The sequence below is a fragment of the Pteropus medius genome, unplaced genomic scaffold (assembly GCF_902729225.1).
Source record: "Pteropus medius unplaced genomic scaffold, Ma_sr-lr_union100, whole genome shotgun sequence".
Lineage (NCBI taxonomy): Eukaryota > Metazoa > Chordata > Mammalia > Chiroptera > Pteropodidae > Pteropus > Pteropus medius.
In genome coordinates, this window is record NW_024354502.1 from 2,457,922 (window position 1) to 2,474,279 (window position 16,358).

The 16,358-nt window shown below is 39.2% G+C and overlaps 1 long non-coding RNA gene and 1 pseudogene across 1 annotated transcript in view; both read left to right on the forward strand.

Annotated features, from left to right (window-relative positions):
• Window positions 1-4,406: 4,406 nt before the first annotated feature.
• Window positions 4,407-16,358, forward strand: part of LOC120595485 (uncharacterized) — an 87,667-nt gene continuing 75,715 nt past the window's right edge. Inside the window, exons 1-2 of the long non-coding RNA XR_005650858.1 lie at window positions 4,407-5,566; window positions 12,694-12,876. This is a non-coding gene — a long non-coding RNA (uncharacterized LOC120595485). The remainder of the gene's footprint in view (window positions 5,567-12,693; window positions 12,877-16,358) is intronic.
• On the forward strand, window positions 6,161-6,279 carry LOC120595934 (uncharacterized; annotated as a pseudogene).

The window sequence follows — 16,358 nt, forward strand, 5'->3', positions numbered from 1 at the left end:
GAAACTTTTCATAGCAATCTGACAAAGAAATTGCATGTCTGTTCATTCTAATAATAAAAAGTTTAGAGTTTCACGTTATGCCTTTTCATAATTTTTCTAGTAATTCATTTTGATTATATTTTATAAAAGAATCAGGCTATAAAGGACTAGAAATTCAAAAAATAAAACTGTTCCTTTTCCATAAGCAGTTCGAGAAGCTAGTAATAAAATTATATTTGGTCGAAGCGGTTGCTGTGGATTCTTCCCTGTCTGTGGTTGTACAAATCTACACGTTTAATTAGGCTATCATCTTTGCCTTTCTAGGAATTGTAATTGTTCACTCTCACTGTAAGAGAAATTAGAAAAGAAATGAGAGAAAAGGAAAGACAGCCTCTCTGCTCAGCAGCTGCAAGCTAGGACTGTAAGCCAAAAAATACTATGCTGTACACCTGAAACTAATACAGAATAATATTGGCTGTCAACTGTAATTGAAAGTAAAATTAAAATGAAAAGACAACAACAACAGGAATTCTACAGTCAATGTCAGACCAGTGATTGGAGGTTATTTTTCTTTCCTCTCCACACAGTTCTTCAAAATTTGGTTCTGGACATCATCTAGTTACAAACACACAAGTTAACCTCTTCCTTTAACTTCTAGACTAACGAGCAGTGAAAATATGGGACCCATTTCAGCTTTGAGGAATGAAAGTGGCATCTGTGATTTGTGTCAGCCACCCCCCACACCCCACCTTGTTTTGATGGCATTTATTATAGGGATGTAGTTTGCTGTCTTTGTAGGACAGAGCAGACTTCCAGTGGGGCTTATGTATACCAGCGGTGCTCAAGGGTGTAAAAGGCTCAGATCTTTCTGCAAAAAACAGCTGCAAGCCTCCACCTCACCTTGCTTAGCAACAAACCACAAAATGTACACAAGGTACTTTCTCAGATTTGTTTACTCTTATGGCACGTTTTCCGAGAAGACGAGAGCTAACTTTCGAATTCACTTCTTAGAAAATCAACAACAGTTAATTGACCTTGGAGAACATCTGCCTGACCCCTTGGGTCAGGTAGTCCTAAAAAAAAAAAAAAAAAAAAGCCCTGTTTCTTGGTCCACAAGTCTCATGACCAGCCTCAGGACTCATAGGACCCGTCATGGACAAAACCTCGGCCAACCGCCAGATGTCAGAGCCTTTGCGCTTTCAGACTGACCCTCCTATGAGGAGCAAATAAAGCCTTTTCTTTTCTCACCTCTATATCCTTCAACAGGAGATATTTGTCAGAATACAGTCCATCTTGCTGCACGCAGTTCTTTCTCCAGAATTCCTTTATGTCCACCTTGTCCACGAGCTGGAATGTATTCACTAATGTCAAGCTCAGTGATATGTCCTTGGGGTGTTGGATAGAACAGCTGGATGAGATTTTAATCACTGAAAAAGCCCCGCTTTCCATGGCTCTGTACCTCAATATGTCTGTCAGGACAGTTGGGAGGGCCTAGGGACACTTGTAGCCAGTTTTGTTAAAAGCAACATCATCTCCTAACAGAGGTTGAGGCCAGAAGTCTGCCCAGATTCTTATTTCTCTGAGAGTAGAAGTCATCTGCCAATTTAAAAACAGAAAGGAAAAAAAAAAAAGAGAGAGAAAATAGAGCTCTAAACACACATATTAATATTTTAAAATATAAGGAAAATTAGATGAGCTAGAATTATCTTTCAAATGAGTTTAAAAAGGGAAGGAAGAGTTTTAAAACATGATTACACATAACAGATGCATAAAAAGAGAACTCTAGGAATGGCAAAAGTAAATTCATAGGATAAAAGAGAAAATCCAAAACGTATCCGATATAACATTCATTGTGAACATCTTGGTGGTTTCTATTAAAAAGAGTATCTTCTAAATTTCAAAATTAAATATAACAAATTGTAGCCTACAAAAATATGTTTAATATAACATAATGAAAACATGTATTTAAAGCATAGGAAATAGTACCAAAAGAGTAATTAACCAGTAAAAATATAGTAATTCATGCTGTTACTATTACTAAGGGAGTATTAACAAAACAGGCTTACCCTCAAATATGTATTAAATAAATAAATACTTAAAAGTCATCAACAGGGAGAAGATGACAGCATAAAGTCATAATAAAACAATGGAAAGATAAAACTGATATCTGATAATATAATAACAATATTAATAGTGCTTTGGAAAAAATCATACATTTATATATTTGAATTTAACCAATTTACCAAATATTGAAAAATAGAACAACTAACAAAACTTGAAATAAGAAATGAGAAATCTAGCAATTTACTTGCACCTGTATAATATCTATTATTTTATTGTGTCTGCAATGATTTAAATCAACATCTGGTTCTGATAGTAGTTGAGACTTTCATACTACTATCAGATGGTAGGTGGGTTACCTTCAGGTTTTGGTTACACATGTGATAGTAAATAGATGAGAATATGAAGAAAAATAGATTTTTAAGTTACAGGACAAGATTGAGAGATTTGAAACAATATAATAGTGACTGAAAAATAAAAGCACCTAAATGTGACATATTTACTGGATAATTTTTCCAGATATCTGAAAAGGGAGAAAAAGAAAATAATAATGAACTATTATTTTTGAGAGATAATGTGTGCCAGGCACCATGCTTAGATTTTAGATTTTAAGAAAGGAAGCATAAGAGTCAGAACAAAAGGCATTGCGGCTATCGGTCTGTGGGTGATGTAATGGTATAACTAAAAATTTAGAGGAAAATACATCTTAAAACAAATTAAGCTCTTTTTGTTGTAGGATATAAGAAAATTCCAAGTGTTGCAATTAAATTTTTAAGTACCGGTGATAGCTAGAATGTGCATTGAATGGACTCTATTTCCAGCAGCAAAAACTGAGTATTTATAGATTAATGCATTAAGAAATAGATGTTTATTGAACACAGAAATACACACAGACACACAACACACCATCCTAAATGTACAAGAACAAATACATCGATGAAGAGGGAAGATCTTCACAAGGTTTACAAGACTTTAAAATACCTGTATATCCTAAGTAGAAATTCATTTCAGTGATGTTATTTCTAGTCCTATCATCCCCCAAACACATTTCATCCTAAAACAGACATTTATGACACATCCAGTGGTCCTAAATGTCTTCAGCCACCAGACCCTGTCGTAGCATGGAAAAAAGTCAAGGTCCAAGGTCATGCACAAGAGCTCCATCCATTCTTGACCTATCTCTACTTACTTTCTAATGTTCGTGATTATTGGGCTTTTATTTTTTATTGTAGCACAAACATATAACCTGAGACTCATTACATTTTTAAGTAGTTTAAGTACATTTTTAATAGTGCAACGCACTATTGTAAACGATAGGCACATGTTGTCCAGTAGACTTCTAAAATTTATTCTCTGCAGAAGTGAAACTTTATGCCCCTCGAATAGCAATTCCCCCTGCCCCTTGCCCCCAGCCCCTGGAAAGCACCAGGGGAGTTTTCTACTTTCTGCTTCTATGAGCTTGGCTTATTTTAGATTCCTCATGTGAGTGAAATCATACAGTATTCGTTTTTTCCGTGTCTGGTTTATTTCACTTAGACTAATGTCCTCCAGGTTCATTCATGTCGTTGCACTTTTTATATTCATTTTCTGATTCCTCCAAAGTTGCCTATTGATTATAAGCTGTCGTGCTATTTTTCAAATCCAACAGCTATTTTCCCAGGCATTGCCTTCCCCTCTGCCGGAAATGCTTTTCTCCCAGGATCAGGGTGTTTTGACCCCTCACAGTTCTCAAGTCTTTGTACTGTGCGCATATGTCACATCCTTAATGAGCCCACCTTTGACCACCCTATTTAACACTCTCCCTTGTGACCAAGTAAGTACTCACTGAATTTCTGATAACCAAATTTGGTCAGGCACCTCTCCTCCCCAGAGGCCCCTAAAATTTAGCTTTCCCTCAAGATTCAACAAGCACTAAACTGCTAAGGTGCAAAATGTCTCCTCCTTAACAGCTAATTCTGAGAATTGAATTCACTAACCACAAATGAAAACATTTCCCTGTTAAAATGCCCACTTGTTCACCCCACCCATTTGCCCTGCACCCCACAATTTCCTGCTAGTTTTGCCCACCCCTAAAAGCTTTTTTTCTTCTATTTGATTGTGCAGTTTTCTGAGAGCATTCTTCCTAGTGCAATAGTCTTTTTATAAAGTCTTTATAAGGTCTATATAAAGTCTTTCTTTATAAAGTCTACATAAAGACTTTATATAAAGTCTTCCTTTTTCTAAGTCCATATTTATTTTGATTTGACACAGCACATTCCCAATCTTTTTTTACTCTACATCCTTTTTCAGATCACTCAGTACAAACATTGTAGGTGCTCAAAAAACATTTGTCAGTTTAACAGATAATCTCTCATCCGTGGTGTGATGAAAGCAGGTTCATCTAACACATAAAGATATAAAATGAAGAAATATTTGCTACTGAACTTCTGGGATCTCATGCTCCGCACCAGATAATTGAGTCGCTGACATGTTCCTTGAGCCAGCTTCTCGTTTCAATCAAGAAGTTCCTATAAAACTCATATTACTGCTCTGTTGTGTTTTCCTGAGTCCTTCCCAAACTTTTTTTCTCTCTGCTCTCGGACTTAGCGCAGAAACTAGAACTTGGTTATTTATAGTTTTCCCTGAAGCTGCCAGCCCACTGGATTTTCAGTTGTTTTCTCTTGGCTCACCCTTGTTGACTTGTGTTGCTTTCATATCTTATCTAATCCCAGCCACTAGTCTAGACCCTTCCTACATGCCCTCAGACATGACATGAGCATCTGCTCTGGATTGGCTTTTCTCCTCTCCAGCTGGTCTATCCATCCAAGCTGGCCCTGACTCACTGCGAACGATGCCATTGCTGTTTCTGCCTCATCCACAACCTACTTTACTAAGTCCCTTATGACACATCCTGAGGTAGGAGAAAAAGAAATATCTTTTCTTTGTGATCATGCATAAGTGATCATGCAAAAAGATCCAAGGACAAAGTGATTTTTCTGTCCAAGTTATCCATCCATTTCTAAGCTTTAGACAGAGAGAGAAAAAGGTGGAGAAAAGTCAAAAAGTCTATGATCATAATGAGTTTCAGCTCATGACCACATAATTCACCTTATTACACAGTGCTGCTCCTTTAAATAAAGTTACAGAGCCCTATTAGAATGAATGAGACGCCATTGACTCAGAGTTTCACCTAAGCAGCACTAATAAAGGGGCAATCTTCAAAGTGATTTGAACTGCACAAATCTCTTGAATTGCAAAATTGAGCTAGAAATCAGTTGGAGGAAATTTATGGGATTTCAGGCCCAGGAAGGAAAGCATGGAATGTAAAACCCTCCAAACCATGAGGAAAATCTTCTCACTGAAAAATGAAAGTTTTGCTTTCACCCTTGCTTTTCGATGTAGGAAATGTCTCACGCGGTCCTTTATATCTTTCTTGTCTTGTTTCCCAATTTTAGACCTTCGGGTGAAGCAGAGGGTGAAAGAAAGGATCGTAGAATCCAAGTCAGCAGCCTTTCTCCATCCAACTTCCGCGTTTCATCTGTGACATGTAAGTTAAAATTTGTATTCCTACCCTATGGGTAATAATGTGGATTAAACAAGAGGTCAAATTGAAAATATTTTTAATAATAAACTTATAACCAATTGTATGACTACATGCAAAAAAAAAAAACTGGTATAAATGGAAATATACGTGTATTGGGAAATTAATATTTTAAATGTCATTTCCCCCAAGTTAATATATAAATATTTAAATATATTTGAAAGTGAACCTGAAATTCAACTAGAATAATAAGTATATGAGAATAACAGATACGTTTGAGAGGGAAGAAAGGAGAACAAGAGTTGGTTTGTTCTAAGTTCGTATATAAAGTATATTATTAGGCTAAAACTGTAGTTCTCAACTGGGAGCAATTTTGTCCCCCAGAGGATATTGGATAATGTCTTTGAGACATTTTTGCTGGTTACAGCTGAGTTGGGGTATGGAATGTGCTACTGATATCTTGTGGGCGGATGCCAAAGATGCTGCTAAACACCCTGCAATGCATGAAAAGTCTCCCCACAATAAGGAATTATCCATTCCAATATGCCAGTTGTGCTGAGGTTAAGACTCTGAGCTTAAAGTATTAAAACTGTGGTGCAGGTCTATGGCCATACCACCCTGAACGTGCCCAATCTCATCTGATCTCAGAAGCTAAGCAAGGTCGGGCCTGGTTAGTACTTAGATGGGAAACCATCTAGGAATACCAGGTGCTGTAGGCATTAAAAAACAAAACAAAAGACCGTGGTGCAGATATGGGGACTAATAAATAATGAGGGCAGACTGAAAAGTTCAAGTACAGTCTCAAGTATACATAAGAGTGTTACATATAATAAAAATGTCTCACCAATGGGATAAACTATTCAATAAATGTTAGTGGATCAATTGACTAATGGATTGCAAGGAATAGTGTTACAACCTTATTTTATGCCAAAAAAAAAAAAGGATTCAAAAATTTTTATAAAAGAAATAAAAATATAAAGTGAATTGTTATTTAACCTTGAGATGAAGAGGCTGTTTCTGAAAGAGGCATTTATTCTATCCATCATTTAAAATCCAGATCAAGTTTGAGTTCCTGGACCATGTCCCTGGGAAGTGGGAAGTGGGAGGGTATATATTTCTACTGTCCAGCAAACAAACAAAGTTTTAGCTCTGGGGAGGCTGGCTCATGCTTGCAGATAAGCAAGAGACCCGATTGAGTCAGGTTTTTGTAAAAGGAGCTTATGTTTCACTTCTCAGTCCATGCTTTCAAACAAGGATAAAGAGAGTTCCCAGAGAGAGATGGATGCTGAAGCAGTAAGTCCTAGCTCCAGTGTTCAGCTTCTGTCTAGAGAATACAAACATCCAGAAGTACACACGTTTCTTCCCCTACTCATCATTGCAGAACTGCATTGTAGTCTTTGTGTCTGATTTATTTACCCTTTGAAAACTACATGGGTTGGCTCACCTTGACTAAGGAAAACAAAATCCACTGCCTTAGTGTCATTTTCCAAGAGAAAGGGAGACATATTAAAAGTAAGAAAGTAAAAGGATATAATTAGAATATGATCTCTACAGCTGAAGACAAGGGGAACCTTTCTTTAATACGGCGACATCTTCCTTTTTGTTTGATGTTTCTTCTTTAAATTTCCTATCTCTGTATCCCTGGGGACATGGCAGGAAGAAAGATGCTCAGATCTGGCCTCAGAGCAATAACTGTATCTGCAATTCCTTAGTTCCAAGGGACCGTGTACAATCCAATTATAATTGGGGGTGTATTTAGAGATGTGCTTCCTAGTCCATTGCTCCTCATTCATTTATGGCCTGGGTATAAAAGTCCATATTGGCCCGCAGCTTTGTTTGGAATCAGAATATGGAGCCAGCCCCATTACTGGTTACATCGCCAGTGAGGAAGGGGGCAATGACAAAGAGGAGGAGCGGGGCTCTAGAAAGCAGATCAGGTTCTCTACTAAGAAAAAGAGAGCAGAGCACAGGGATGGTGGATTATATGTTAAATAAGGAGATAGAGTATCAAATTAGCACAGCCTATTGTATTTTAAACAACCAAGAGCCTTTTAAACCTTTGCCTATAAACACAGTCATGTGGTTTAAGCATCAAGATTTTTTAGGCTATAATAAGTATGCAGAGGCTGGACATACTTTCCTTGACAACATCGTCTTTCTATAAAAAGGTTTCTCAGCCCACTCTATTGTTTCTCCTCTAAATTGTCCACATTACCTGCCCAATCCTTTCTTTTTCACAAAATTTTCTTTATTTTTTGCATTTAAAAAAATAATTATTTAGTTTTGTATATGCCTGGGCTTTCTGTGTATGCTTTGAGCAACTTGAGGACTGAGAATCTGCTTATTTTGGATCCTCTGTATAAAGCATAATTTTTTTTCCTCAAAATAGTGGTATTTGTGACTTTAAATTATAGCTGGTTGATGGATCCATACAAGTGAATGGAAGATAGAATAATATCTCATCTACCTAGAATTCACCATCCAATAGTCTTGTCTTTTTGTAACATATGAAAGAACCATAGGAAAAAGAAAATCTTTCCAACATCCAGAAATGGATGTTATTAAATTCATTTGTATCATTTTAAATGAGCATAAAATAACTAAAAGGGAAAACCTGAGATGGTCACAGCTAGGAATTATTTTAACAGTGTGACAAAGGAGTTAGTATAGGATAAATAACCTTTGACCCAGTGAAACAGATTTTTTTTCAGATAGAATGAAACTTGGATATTTTTTTTTCTTTTAGTCAAGAGACAAGCAGCCCAAACCCCTCCCCCTGCTACAGAGAGGAGATGCTGTTCCCAGATACTCTGAAGGAGGAAGAAAAACACCCTCATTTTTCAGCATTTTCATGGATGTGTGCAGCAGGCACTGGGAACAGGAATGGCTAATATAAATGCAATAAATGAAGACTTTTTATAACAGGTATCCTATAAGGAGTTGCAGACAAAGAGTTTGAAAATTCTGTGGAGTTAGGCTTTCAATAAAGATGTAATGACTTTTATGAAACAGGATTAGCTGTCACAGACAAATATGAAAAGCAGAAGAGATTCAGCAAAACAGGTAGAGTCAGGTGTGAATCAGTAAGGACATCCAGGCAGGAGCAGGAAGAGTTGTATCACTCTTAACATATTAGTAAAGGATTCATTATTACCTAAGGGAAGGGAGGTATCAACCAGTTACGTCACAGCTACATCAGGATATCATTTGTACTGTGAGATGATGTCATTGTGCTGAAGTAAACCAGTTAGCAAGCCATTCATAGTTGATCTTCAGTATTAAATTAGTCATTTAATTAATTAATTAATTTGATTAGTCGTTTAATTAGTTCTTTGTGTTACCTTTAGAAAGCATCAAATAAAAAGCTCCGTTCAGGTTCTATTAGAAAGAGTTTTTCTATACCAATTGCTGGTTCAATTTGCGAGTTGCTCACATATTGAGAAAAATGGCTCAATAATATTTCCCTCTGAAGTTCATAAAATGAAAGATGTGGTTATTAGAAATGCAAAGAAAAATTAAGTTAAAACCGCTGATAAAAATTAAGTACATTTTGTTAAATAAGTACATTTTTAAAAAACGCACATTTCAAAACCTAAATTTCCAAAACCACTTTCTTCTGTTTAATATTTGTAACTTAAATAGGGTTACATTAAAAAGTAATACTTTGGGTTTGGCCCTGACAGAGTATGGCTTCTAGATTGCCCCCCACTTCCTCTACTGTAAACAACTGTAAAACTGAACAAAACATACGAAGCATTCTTTGCAAGAGAATTGGACAGGGAGGGGCTGGTGTCGGTGCAGAACTGTAATTCTAACAAAAAGAGGAAACATGTGTGGTGAGCTCAATGTTTTCTCAGTTTTCTGCCTTGAGGTTGCCATATGCCACAAGATGGTGGAGCCCAAAGTGAGAAAAACAGTCTTGCTGAACTGAGGAGGCAGAGATTAGCATTGAGCGCTGCTAACGCTGCCACTGGGACTTGCAGGGTAGTGCACCAAAGACAAGGGCACTGTGCAGACAGGAGTCTCCAGAATACCGACTGGAAAATCTCCTTGGATCCTTGGCCCCGGGCTGGACTATACATATGTAGAGCAAAGCTCTTCGAGAGCTGAAAGGAAATAGCACCATGCTTGCTATTTCTGAGACTCTGTTTCAGTGTACAAAGAAAGTGAATTAGAATTCAATAACTAAAACACAAAACAAAGATATGCAAATATTTGGAAATTAAACAACACGCTTCTACCTACCACATGGGTTAAGAAAAGAAATCACAAAGGACAGGGAAATATTTCAAACAATTATAGTGCAAAGGCAGTATGTCAAAACTTTTAGGAAGCAGCTAAGGCAGGGGAAAATTTACAATTTGAAATACTTAGGTGGAGACCAAAAAAAAAAGAGCTAAGAATCAGTGATTTGTGTTTCCACCACATAGGTTAAAAAAAAGAAGAGCAAAAATAAACCCAAAGGAACCGATAAATATGAGACCTTAAATCAATAAAATAGTACATAATACAGAAAGTAAGAAAGGCAAAAGTGGATCTTGAAAAAGAACACCAAATAGTTCAAGTGCATACTATGTGCCACATCTTATGTGATATGTTAATTATACAGATTGAAACAATGAGTTCCATAGTGGCCCTGCCCCGAAGTTCACCCACCATATTTGAGATTTCACAGATGTACTCTGCAAAATGGTTCAGCTGTAAAACGTCTGGAAGTTCACTAGTGCCTAGAACAGGTAGGAGCTCAAGAAATATTTGTTGAATAAATGATTGAACTGTTTCCTTGAACAGAAGAGGAGTTCCAGAAAGAGGGAGGGACTTCCCCAAGGTCACTGAAATCTTCGGTTGTGGGGCCTGGGTTCAAATCACAGCTCTGGGCTCTGCGTTTTGTCCCTCACAGCAGACGGCGTTCTCTGCCATGGCCGTTAGCTAACCTTCATAATTGGTTCCGTTTTTAAGTGGACCTGGTGGTAGGCATTTCATTAACGTTCTTTTTCTCTTAATGTCATCTGGCTGGCCAGGGAGTCCACGGAGAGGTGAGAAAGGGGGCAGTTAATGGGTATAAAAACTACCCTTGCAACTTGCAGTTCCACTCAACACAGTGGAGCTGAACTGGATTTACCCACGCGGGCAAAAGCCACCTTTCTCAAGCTTTCTTCCTTCCCCAGCACTGCTTCTTGCGGATAACTGAACCTATTGAACCAAATTTTCTTGGGGCAGAACTCAGTGTAATTGAGACTATAGAACTATTTCCCACCTGTGGAGAAATTTCAATGAAAATCACATTAAAATTGAATTTGAAATTGAAATTTGAATTTTGAAATTAAATTGAAGTTGAGAGAAAATTTCCTTTTCAACTGAAATCACAGAGGGAAAAAAAAACGATATTGTTGTAATTCATTTAGGCTCAGGAAATGGTCAGATTTTAGCAACTTGGGTCAGGAAGAAGATGAAGAAGCTAGAACTAGAGAAGCAGCAGGAGGAAGTGGTTGTGGGGGCTGGTGCCTGAAAAGGGATAACATGATCTACTGAACAAATAGAACAATAGCAAGTATTTATATAGCATGCGCTATGTTAGGAACTGTTCCAAACTCTATAAAATACATATTAAATTTAGTCCTCAGAACAACTCTATAACACAAGGACTGTTGTTACCCCCATTTTACAGATGACAAAACTGTCAAAGACAGGCGAAGTAACTCACTTAAAATCATGGGGCTAATAAGTGATAGAGTCAGATTTTAGGTACAGCCTGTCTGGTTCCAAAGCCCATGCTTTTATCCTCTATACTACACAATGAACTGCTCTTCCTATGGACACAGGCACCTGATTAGATAGGCAGAGCAGCCCTCAAAGTTCTCCTCCAGAGGATGAAAGCCTGCAAATTAACGACGAGCGCTTGCTGAAGCACAGCCTTGCCAACAGCCGAGTGTATGAGAAGTACCCCCTCTAAGCCTTTCCTTCCCTCCTCCTGCCTCTATTAGTAGGCATTTGACCCAGTGTATAGACATTAAGCAGTGTATAGATATGAACTGAGTTAGGGCTTCGAAGGAATGGAAGACAGTTTTTTGTAAGCGAATCTCCAATGTTTATTTAACACCTACCTCATGCTAGTTTCACACAGATTGGGGACTGACTGGGTTTAGTGAGGGATTTAGAATATATTTATATAGTAGCTGTCTGTGATCAGAAGACATCTAAGGTCCATGCCATCCATGCTATACTATCCCTGTACTTAGGGAGCCTACAATCGAAAAGGAAAGACAAATGTCAATCTACTGATCCATTAGAGAATGTATAGCTGCAGAGTGAGTGAGGTGCCCTGAAGGAAAGGAAGACAGATTCACACAGGATGCCGAGCTGGCCCTGGGCAGAGGGGTGGCCTGCCTTGAGAAACAGGCCCTGGCTGACAGCAGAAGGATGAAATGATACAGGAACAATGAGGAGAGAGTTCTAGGCCAAAGAAGCAGCACTTGCAAAGGCAAGAGGGAGCAGACCCTGAGGCTGCCTGGTGTGTGGGTGGGGGTGGGGGGGATTGAGGCTGGGGCAGGAGGTAGTAGCAGGTTATGCAGCACCTGAGTGCCTGGTGATCTCTGTGCAAAGGGCACTGGGAAGCCGCTGAAGGACATTAGCAGAGCATGAAACGGGGAAGACCCCATACATCTAATGAGTAACTAAACAAATAATGAAACTCAGATCCTTTCTCCATCTTCCTCCCACCCTCCAACCGCACTGCATTCACACCAGCAGCCAAAGTTCTGCCAGAGAGGTCCTCGCCAAGTCACCCAGGTCATAGAACCTGTGTCGGCAGAGACTTCGACATCACCTAGTCACAACACCTACCTGGTAAGGAATATCTTGCCCTTTCTGAGTCCCAGGCAGTCTCTAATCTGTGTGAAACTGGATATTTGGACTCTGCATAGGCATAATAAGCCTCCGTTTCTTCAACTCTACAAAAAGGGATTGTAGTGTTAATTGATCATTAAGGTAATGCAGATAAAGTTTCCATCACCATACTCAGCCTTTAAGTGACAATTTAACCTGAATTCAACCATTTATTTTGAGCGATATCTTTCTCCCCTTTGATCCTCACAAGGTGATATGGTTATTATTCCTCCTTTTCCATTTTGCAGATGATGAAATAACCAGAGCCCAGACTGCTTAAGTAGCCCACCAGTTGCCAGCAAGCGATGGGACCATGACTCAAGCCCACTGCATTCTGCTTGTAGCCCACCAGACTCTGCTCTCAAGTTTAGTTGGGAGAGGCCCCATCTGTGTGTGTTGGAGACCCACAGATCCTGAGGAGGCCCAGGCAGGTAAGAGCAAATATTAAGAGGAGATGGTTAGAGTGAAACCCTGACTTTCCTAGCAGGCAAGGTCAGTACGGGGGAAAGGGTAGGTGCCTGGACCAGACCTACTATGGAGAGAAGCCTCACAGTGGCTACTGTGCCTCCCTGAGCTCACGTGGCTGTAAACCTGGCATCCTGTAAGTACATAAGCCGATTAACCCTGCAAGGACTGACTCTGGCAGAGGCAGCCACTGGCACACATTAGTACAGCTCTTTGGGTTGTGGGACATTTCAGAGGCTGGAGCAGATGTGTCATTGCTTTTCCTAAAGCCTTTCCCTTTTTCCTGTCCTTCTGCGGCATTCATTTCAGTTTTGGAATGGTGGAATAGGCTGAAGTTCTAGAAACCATTCTCTGTGTTTTTATTCCCTGAGCCACAATATCTGTAGAATCCGCTTATGATCTTGGAGTCCAAATTTAACATTACCCTGTCACCAATCTCTAAGCTTCATTTACCTCCATATTTCTAGTGAGCACATCATAGATATGCAATAAATAATTGTTGAAATAATATGGAGTTAGTGAGTGAAACTCAAAAAGTGTATGTTAGATTTGACTGCGTGGAGTTATATTTATAAGCAATAGGACCTGACTCTTGATGTGAAGTGGCCTTCTGCTATTCTAAAGTCCTAAGTGACACTAACTATGCTGAGGAAACACCTAATATCTTCTTGTATGAAACATCACACACACACACACACACACACACACACACATACACACAGCCATTACACACACTGTCATACATCCGTGGTCCCTTTAAACCTTCTTATGAGTTTTAGCAAGCTATATAGTGTTGAATAGTTTAGCAAGCTATTGAATGACTTCTCATTTGCTGTCAAAGTAGATAGACACACAGCCCTAGAGCTTTGGTGGTGTGTTATGGGCCCTACAATCTCTTGGCATGTGATTTTGGCATTCAGCTTATCTCTGAGACTCTATATCTTCCTCAGCAAAATGGAAATAATAATAGTCATTGAGTAGCAGAGGAAAAAATCATCACGCACGCATAAGGGTCACAGTACCCAAGTTCCAATCTTTGTTTCATCACTGCAGTGGATGCCATAGTGCCTGCTCAGAATCCTTCTCAGGGATGTAAACCTCATCCCTGCAGCTGTTGGGAGTGTGGGGTACTGACAGATCACAGCTGAGTTCCTCCCCAGGAATCGCCCTCCATTGGCGTTGCCCAAAGTGTCACCCCTCTCCTGGGGGACAATCTGCAAGGGTTCAAAAGCTTGGCCCTCCTTCTCGATTCCGGACGGCTCTGAAGGGCCATCCCAGCTTCAGAAATGCCCAGAGGCTCAGCTTCCGCTTTGTCACAGCCACCTTTACCCAGTTCTGCTTCGTTCACTCCCTGACAGAAGTGTGCACAGAACACTGCCCGAGATTTTCTTGTTTCTACAAGACAATCTCCATTTCAGAGTCTGTTTCCTGGAGTCTTGACAGCACCTGTGACATTTACTACTTGTAGTGGATAGTTCTTCAAAGGTCAAAGTGTCACATAGATAATTACACATGGTAGAGTTGGAATACTGTGATTTCAAGTCTAAGCCTCCTTTTGGCCTTTGTCATTCTGTCCTCTACATATGAAATGGGGTGAAAGTAGTAACAATACAGCAAGCACATATATTTCAGCTCATCAAGAATCACCCTATGCCGATCTTGGTGGTAATGTTTTTTGTCAAGATGTTGGCTATCCTTTCAAAATCAGTGTGAGCTAGTCTAGTTTTCCCACCAAAGAATAGACAGCCTGGGCCTCAGTCAGATACTCTGGGCTTTTTCAAATCTTCTTGAGATTTATTTTTATTTTCTAAAATTGTTTTTGTTGAATTGATACTAGCACAAACTTAAATGGTAAGAATCGGGGAGAGCAAATAAGTTTTAGGGATGTAATGTACAATATGCTGAGTACAGTTACAACTGCTGCATGATGTATAGGGAAGTTGTTAAAGAGAGTCAATCCTGAGAGTTTTTATCATATGGAATATTTTTTCTTTTCCTCTTTCTTTTTATTGTCTCTATATATGAAATGATGGATGTTAGCTGAACTTATTATAGAGATCACTTCACGGTACATGTATATCAAACCATCATGCCATTTGGTCTTAAACTTATCCAGTGATATATATGTGTATAATACGTATCTCAATTATTTCTCAATAAAACTGGAAGAAAGAATTGGAGAGAGGTAATCGTACACATGAGCAAAGGCCTTTGCCATTCATTCACTTATTCATACTTGTTTTATGCATCTGTCCATCCAGCCACTTTCTAGGAGCCATGAAACATTCTAAGCATTTTTCATACCTGTTCTTCTTACATGTTCACATCAACGGTATGAAGCTCAGGAGGTGCTGAAACTTGTCCAAGATGAGCCAGATAGGAAGAGGCAGAGTGAGAAATATAAGCCAGGTATCTCCGTGGCCTGTGCTTTCATCGCCATCATATTATATTGTCCTTCTCAATGGTAAATAGTTAAAATAAGTCAGACTATGAGAAGTGACAGAAAGTACTATCAGATACAAGAAAGACAATGCATTCAGATAGGTGATTCTTCAGGGCTTCCTGGAGAAAGCACTAATTGGTCTTTGGAGTGACCAAGACTCTCTTCCAGATAGAAAATTTGGCAATTTTGTTTGGGAGAGGGTGCAAGGGGCCCAGGCTTCAGAGTCTGGTAGACATGAGTTTGAGTCCTGTCTTTATCAGTTACTCGCTATGTGACCCTGGCCACCTTATTTAAATTCCCTGAGCCCTCATCTGATCAGCCTGAGAGACCTCACTGACTTTATCGTAAAACTTTAAAAAAGTTGTGAAACCTGTCTGCTCCAACACTGGATAACATCACAGATGTGTAGCAAGTGACGGCTGACTTGAGCCAACTCAAATCTCTAGATTATACTAAGAAAATAGAGAAAAATGTGTTAATTACCTCTAAGTTCGTACCTTAGAGAAGACTAAGCCAAGGGAGGACTTTGTTCTTGTCTTCACATCTCATGTTACATGACTGATCGTGAAACCATACACCCGCACATGCACACACTTGAATACACACACACGGACACACACACACCTGTACATGTGCTCAGACTCTCAGACGTGAGCCCCAGACCCGGGGAAGAAGCACTTGGAGTGCTCAGGCACCGTGGAATCCTTTCACGTGAGCTATAGTGCTGTGATGGTCTTAATTGAAATCTCTAAAGAACTCTCGTCGTTGACACTATCACCACCCAAAGCTATATTTACATTGTAATGATTCAAGTTACAGTGAAGAAGAAGCAATGCTCAGGCTTCCCATAAAATTTCCAAAAATTAAACCAGGGAAATGGACAATAAATGCCATTCAAAATGGTACTGATGCCACTTAATTGCAAGACAGCCATAAGATAATGGGGCATGAGGTGCTTCCACAATGCCTAATTAGTAAGTGTATGGACATTTTCTTGGAAAAAAT